The following is a 6577-nucleotide window of genomic DNA, read 5'->3' as shown; positions in this document are numbered from 1 at the left end:
CTGTACTTGTATTACTTGTATGTCTGTTTCCTTTCCCATCTTAAGGAAGTTTTTAGCTGTTATGTTTTCAAGTATGTTCTCTGCCACTTTCTCTCTTCTCCTTCTGGAATCCCTATATTGTGAATGTTAGTATGTTTGATGTTGTCCCAGAGATCTCTTAAACTGTTCTCATTTCTTTTCATTCTTTTTTCTTTTTTCGGTTCAGCTTCAGTGATTTCCACTATTCTGTCTTCCGGCTTGCTGATCTGTCCCTCTGTATCATTTACTGTACTGTTGATTCCTTTTAGTGTATTTTTCATTTCAGTTATTGTGTTCTTCATCTCTTTTTGGTTGCTCTTTATATTTTCCTAGTCTTTGTTAAAGACGTCTACCTTCTTGCTCTGCATCCATTCTTCCGAGTTCTTTGATCATCTTTACAATCATTACCCTGAACTCTTTCTTAGGTAGAGTGCCTATCTCCACTTCACTTAGTTCTTCTTCTGGGGTTTTGTCTTGTTCCTTCATTTGGAATATGTTTCTCTGTTGCCTCATTTTTGCCTAGCTTGCTTTTTTATTTCTGTTACTGGTAGATTGGTTATGTTTCCCAACCTTAGAGAAGTGACCTTTTGTAGGAGACATCCTATGTGTCCCAGCAGTCCCCTCCCATCGTCAGAGCTGTATGCTCTAGGGGTGCCCCCTATATGGGCTGAGTGGGTCCTTCTGTTGTGGTGGGCTGACTACTGTGGGTGGTCTGGTAGGCTTGGTTGGCCTCCAGTATCTTTGGTTGCCAGGCCCTGCCTGTGCAGAGGCTGCTGGCTGCTGTTTGGTGGGGCTGGGTCATGAGTCGGCTGGCTGCAGGACCCCAGGGCTAGTGCCAGCCCTCTGGTTTGTAGAGCCAGGTCCTAAACTCTGGCTGCAGTGCCCAGGGGTTCCAGAGCTAGTGTCGGACTGCTGGTGGGTGGAGCCAGTTCCTGACACAGCTGGCTGCAGTGTCTGAGGTCTTAAAGCTTGTGTTGGCCTGCTTGTGGGTGGGCTGCGTCTGCAGGCTGCAGGACTGCAGTTGTCCTGCAGCTGGTGCCTGCCCACTGGTGGGAAGTGCTTGGCCCCAGTTCCTCTGGCTGCAGGACCTTGGGGGTATCAGGTCTAGTGCCTGCGCACTGGTGTGTGGGGCTGGGTCCTGGGCCCTGTGTTGGGCAGGGCCGTGTCCAGGGGCAGCTGTGGGCTCAGGGGTTCTTAAGGCAACCTGCCTGCTGGTGGGTGGGGCTGTGTCCCTGCCTAGTTAGTTGCTTGACCTGTGGCATCCCAGTACTGGTGACTACAGGCTGTTGGGCGGGGGCAAGGCTGGGTGCTGAGGCTGCTAAGCTAGAGGGAGGATTCCAAATTTGATGCTTGCCAGCACCAGTGTCCATGTGGTAGAACAGCCTCCCTAAAATGTCTGCCACCAGTGTCTGTGTCCCCAGGGTGAGCTCCAGCTGCCTCCTGCCTCTCCAGAGACTCTCCAAGATCAGCAGGTAGGTCTGACCCAGGCTCCTTTCAAATAACTGCTTTTGTTCTGCATCCAGGAGTATGTGAGATTTTGTGTGCTCCCTTTACTTTGTCTCCGTTTCTCCTTCCTTCCATCAGCTCAGGTCAAGGAAGTAACAGGATTAAAAAGATCCTGAGGTGGGGTCATGCTTTGGTGTGTTAGTGGATCAGCAAGGAGAACAGCTGAAAAGGAGTGAACAAAGTGCAGAAGAGGTAGGAGATGAATCAGAGAGATAAGGAGGGAGGGATGGGTAGTGGTGGCAGGAGTTGTATTGGGTAGGACTTTATAGAACATTCTATAGACCGTTATTGTGAATGAGATGGGAAATCATTGGAGGATTCTGAGCAAAGGAATGATGATATGACGCATCATTACTTGTAGAAGAATTCACTCCGTCTCCTGTGTGGGAATTGAGTGTTGAGGATCAGAATGGAAGCAGAAGACAAATTAGGAGGCTATGGAAGTAATCAAGGTGAAAGATGATGGTAGCTTTGACCATGTGGTAATAGAGGAGGTGGTGAAAAGTAATCAGATTCTATGTATATTCTGAAGGTTGAAACAATAGGATTTGCTCACAGATTAGATATGAAGTAACAAAAAGGAGAATCAAGGATGACTGTAAGATTTTTGTTCTGAGCATCTCAAAAGATAGATTTGTCATTAACTGGGATGGGGAAGACTGAGACAAGCAGATGTAGGGATGAGGGTGGGAGAGGGGAGATAAATAATTCAGTTTGGACATACTTATTTTGAGGTGTTAATTAGAGTCTAATTCAAGTGGTGATGACACGTAGGCAGTTGGAAGCATGTATCTGGATATTAAAGAAGTCTCAGGCTGGAGATCCCATTTTGGAGTCATCTGCATGTATATGGTCTTTAATACCAGGAGGTGGAATGAGATCGCCCGTAGGATGAGTGTAGAGAGAGGGGAAAAATATCCAAGGACTAAGCACTAAAACACTCCAACATTCAGAGTTGTGGAGATATGAAAGAATAGCAATGAATATGAGTAGCAGCAGCCAGTGAGGTGAGCCCCTGAAAACCAAATGAAGAAAGCAATTCAAGGAGGAGGGAGTGGTTAACTTTGTCAAATGCCAATGATAAGTTTTTGAAGATGTTCCTTTTTCATGAAATTTTTACATTTTACCTCCCAGCTTGCTTATTTTTACTTCATTTTCACGTCTCAGATCAAGTGTCTCTTCCTCAGGGAAGCCTTTTCTGACTCAAACTAGTTTATACATTTTCATAGGCCCTAACTTTCTCTTTTGGGAGTTCTCAACACAATTGTACGTATTTGTTTAATGTCTGCCTCCTGTATTAGACTTTAACTTCCATAAGCAATATCAGAGTTGATTGTTGCTACATCCCCAACATTTCTCACCGTGCCCAACAGCATTAAATGTTTGCTGAATGAAAGGATGAATGAATGAACACCCAGGTCCATGTATGCTATGACTAGCACATTTTAGGATGACTTAGAAAACTCCACCCTAACACTCTTGGCCTGATTCATACTCTGGAACTTGAGTAACACCAAAGCAAAATGCTGAGTTCTTGCCCTTGACTTTTTTTTTTTTTAACATCTTTATTGGAGTATAATTGCTTTACAATGGTGTGTTAGTTTCTGCTGTATAACAAAGTGAATCAGCTATACACATACATATGTCCCCATATCCCCTCCCTTTTGTGTCTCCCTCCCAACCTCCCTATCCCACCTCTCTAGGTCGTCACAAAGCACCGAGCTGATCTCCCTGTGCTATGCTTGCCCTTGACTTTTGCCTATGAGGAGCAGCAGAGAGTGTGGAAGGCAACACCACCGTCGTTACTGTGTGACAGATGTTTTACATGGGCTGTCTTTAATGTTCACATCAAACCTGTAGGCAACTGATAGTGGTGTTACAATCAAGGAAGTAAAAATTTGCAGAGATTAAAATGTGGAAGTACTATTGCTAATAAGTGGCAGAACTCGGATTCTCCAACTTTAAAGTCTGTGCACTGTCTTCTGTGCTATGCAGATTTTTAACTATTAGTTTAATGATTAAGAATACAGCCTAGGTTCAAATACTACTTCACTTTTTGCCATCTGTGTCCTTGAGTATGTTATCCAATCCTTCTGTGCCCGGTTTCTCCACCTATAAACTGGGGATAACGGCAATACCTACATGTCAGGATTGTTTTTTGAAAGTTAATTAATATTATTTTAGATTAGAACCTGATACTTGATGAGCATTCAGTAAGGGTTGGCTACTTTCATTATCACTTTTCCTTCTGAGGTGACTCAGTTTAGCTGTCACCTCTTTTAGGAAACCTTTCTGATTGCCGCTTCTCCCCTCCAATAACTTACGCTTCCAAGAACCCTGTGTACACCATCTTAGAGCACTTATCCTACTGTACGGTAATTCTGTAAATTCTCCCATCTATTTATCCCAGCTAGACATGGAGCAACTTTAGAGGGCAGGAGAGTCTCCACAGCTCTGTACAGTGTACTTGGCACTACACACACACACACACACACACCCCTACACACACACACACCCCTACACACACACACACACACACACACACACACACACACACACACACACACACACACTGTTTGAAAGTTAGGTAATTCATCAGCACAATTAACCCAGAGACATCTAATGGGGTGCTAAAGGCAGCTAGAGTCTCCAGGGTTCCTTTCTAGTAGCCAGGTTGGTAACTATAAGGTTTAGCACCTGTTTGTTATTTTTATTTTAGACTAGACTTTTCCTTGCCAGATTCCTTTCTGAAACGAATTCACTGGAGATCTTTTCAGACCATTACCTGCTTTTATGAAAACCATAAAAACAGCACATTTTCCTGTGCTTTCCTTTGGCTCCATGAGTTTTGCCTTTTAATATCTTTTTGTAATTCTCATCTCATTTCTGGCTCTTTGTTTATTAGCCTTATTCTTTCCTCTGATTTCCTCTACCATTTCTACTTCAGATATTACAAAGGAGCCTATACCTTTTAATGCTTTGTCTTAGTTATTATGCCACACACTTGTTCCCTTATACCTGGTTAAAGGGTGTAGCCACAGAGCTAATATAATGAAAGCACTGGAACACACTTCCAGGCTTTCCTGCTGAGAGCAACCCTGCCTTAAATAGAAAGAACTAAATACTAAGGAAAAGCAAAAGACATTTAATTTTGGAAGTTAGGCGCCTGCTTATCTTTTGATTAAATGCAGAGAACCAAGAATATCTCCCTTTAATCAGACTTTCTAAATTAATGAACTGTGGGTCGTTGGACAATGATCATGCCATATCTTCTCTTTCCAAAGACATTTTCTTTAAATCAGTGAATATTTTGCAATACTCTATTTCCTGTTTTAAGTTCTTTTACTCTTTTCTTGAGTAGGGACTCTTAAAAACAGAGTAGTACTCTGATAAAAACATACGATACTGAGGCAAGGAAAAAGAGTTGGACTAGAATTACTGTGTAAAGAATTGTTAGTAGTGAGAGAAGGACACGGCCCCTTGGAGCGGGACCACTGTCTGAGCTTTCTCCATAGGCTGTAAAGTCACAGTAGGGAGGAGCACACTCGTATCTACAGTGGCAATGATTTTCATCGTTGTATACTCCTCTCATGACATTTCTATAATTTGCAGAGTTGAGGGTTGAATAATTGACACAGCTCCTTCTCGTACATATCTTGCCTAGAGCATGCAGGGTGCCATCTTTTACTTCTCCAATATCACCTGTATCCCTCCCAAAGTGGTAGCTGGTTTCCCAACACTTGGTACCTTTAACAGTGTTATCTGAATTATGGCGTTGTATTATTTTAGATTGGTAATTGTTTCTATATATTCACACTACACTCCTTCACACAAAATATTTGAAGGAAGACATCTTTTTTTTTTTTTTTTTTTTTTTGCGGTATGCGGGCCTCTCACTGTTGTGGCCTCTCCTGTTGCAGAGCACAGGCTCCGGACGCGCAGGCTCAGCGGCCATGGCTCATGGGCCCAGCCGCTCCGCGGCATGTGGGATCTTCCCGGACCGGGGCACGAACCCGTGTCCCCTGCATCGGCAGGCGGACTCTCAACCACTGCACCACCAGGGAAGCCTGGAAGACATCTTTTGTATGTTGAATTTCCACGCCATATTGGCCACAACAATCTCCTTGCACATTAATTGTTTTGTAGCAGCTTGGGGGGCACTCCTTGCTGTTTGGTCAAAAATATATTGACATTGTTTATTGTGGCTGTTGTACATTTTGTGGTAACAGTAGGTGCTGTCACCACAAGGCATCCCATCCTGCACATAGAAATTGTTAGGGCATCACCTTGAACTTCCGTTGTACCACTCAGGAAGGTCACATTCACTGACATGTGCTCTACAGAGCATTCCAAGAGAAGCAAACTTACATTTTACATAGCAAGGTCCAAAAGCACAGTCTGCCCAAGGTTTCAGATCCCTTCTGCTCTGACATTCTGATCCACAGTCACAACAATCTTCTTCACCTTCCACTACCTTGTTGCCACATTGTTACCATGGGATAATGTTTTGAGAAGCTGGTCTATTCATCGGACAGACTCCCTTGTGGTTAATGAGGTTAAAATAACTTCCATAACTGCAGTTGCTAAAAGCACTGGTACTTGTATTACAGGCATTCATGATGCAATGTTTTTTCCTACATGAACAGAATTCCTCTATATGAGACATACCAAGATTATGACCCAGTTGGTGAGTAATGACCACTGCAAACTGAAAGAAATCGATTTATCTTTGAGGAATTTATGAACTGCTAGCCCAAAATGACAGCACATTCCTGAGATTCAGGCCAACTTAAATGTATTAGGAAAATCCTTGTACACAAACAGATCCCCCAGATCAGGTGGCAGACGGCGATAATGATGAATACTTTAACATTCACGGAAGCTGTCAAGAAGTTGACTCATGTGTTGTTCAACATTTGTAAGATTCCCCTGGTTCCAAATCTCAATCCCAATTAAAGAAACCTGAAGGCCTAGCCATAGGTAGATGGAATCTATTACATTGATCACATTTAATATATCTTCTGTTGCCTTTGAGACATTGTTATTTGAATAA

Source organism: Mesoplodon bidens (genome assembly GCF_964165515.1).
Source record: "Mesoplodon bidens genome assembly, chromosome: 3".
Classification (NCBI taxonomy): domain Eukaryota; kingdom Metazoa; phylum Chordata; class Mammalia; order Artiodactyla; family Ziphiidae; genus Mesoplodon; species Mesoplodon bidens.
The sequence above is the reverse complement of the archived record's forward strand: the minus strand, read 5'-3'. Positions refer to the sequence as shown.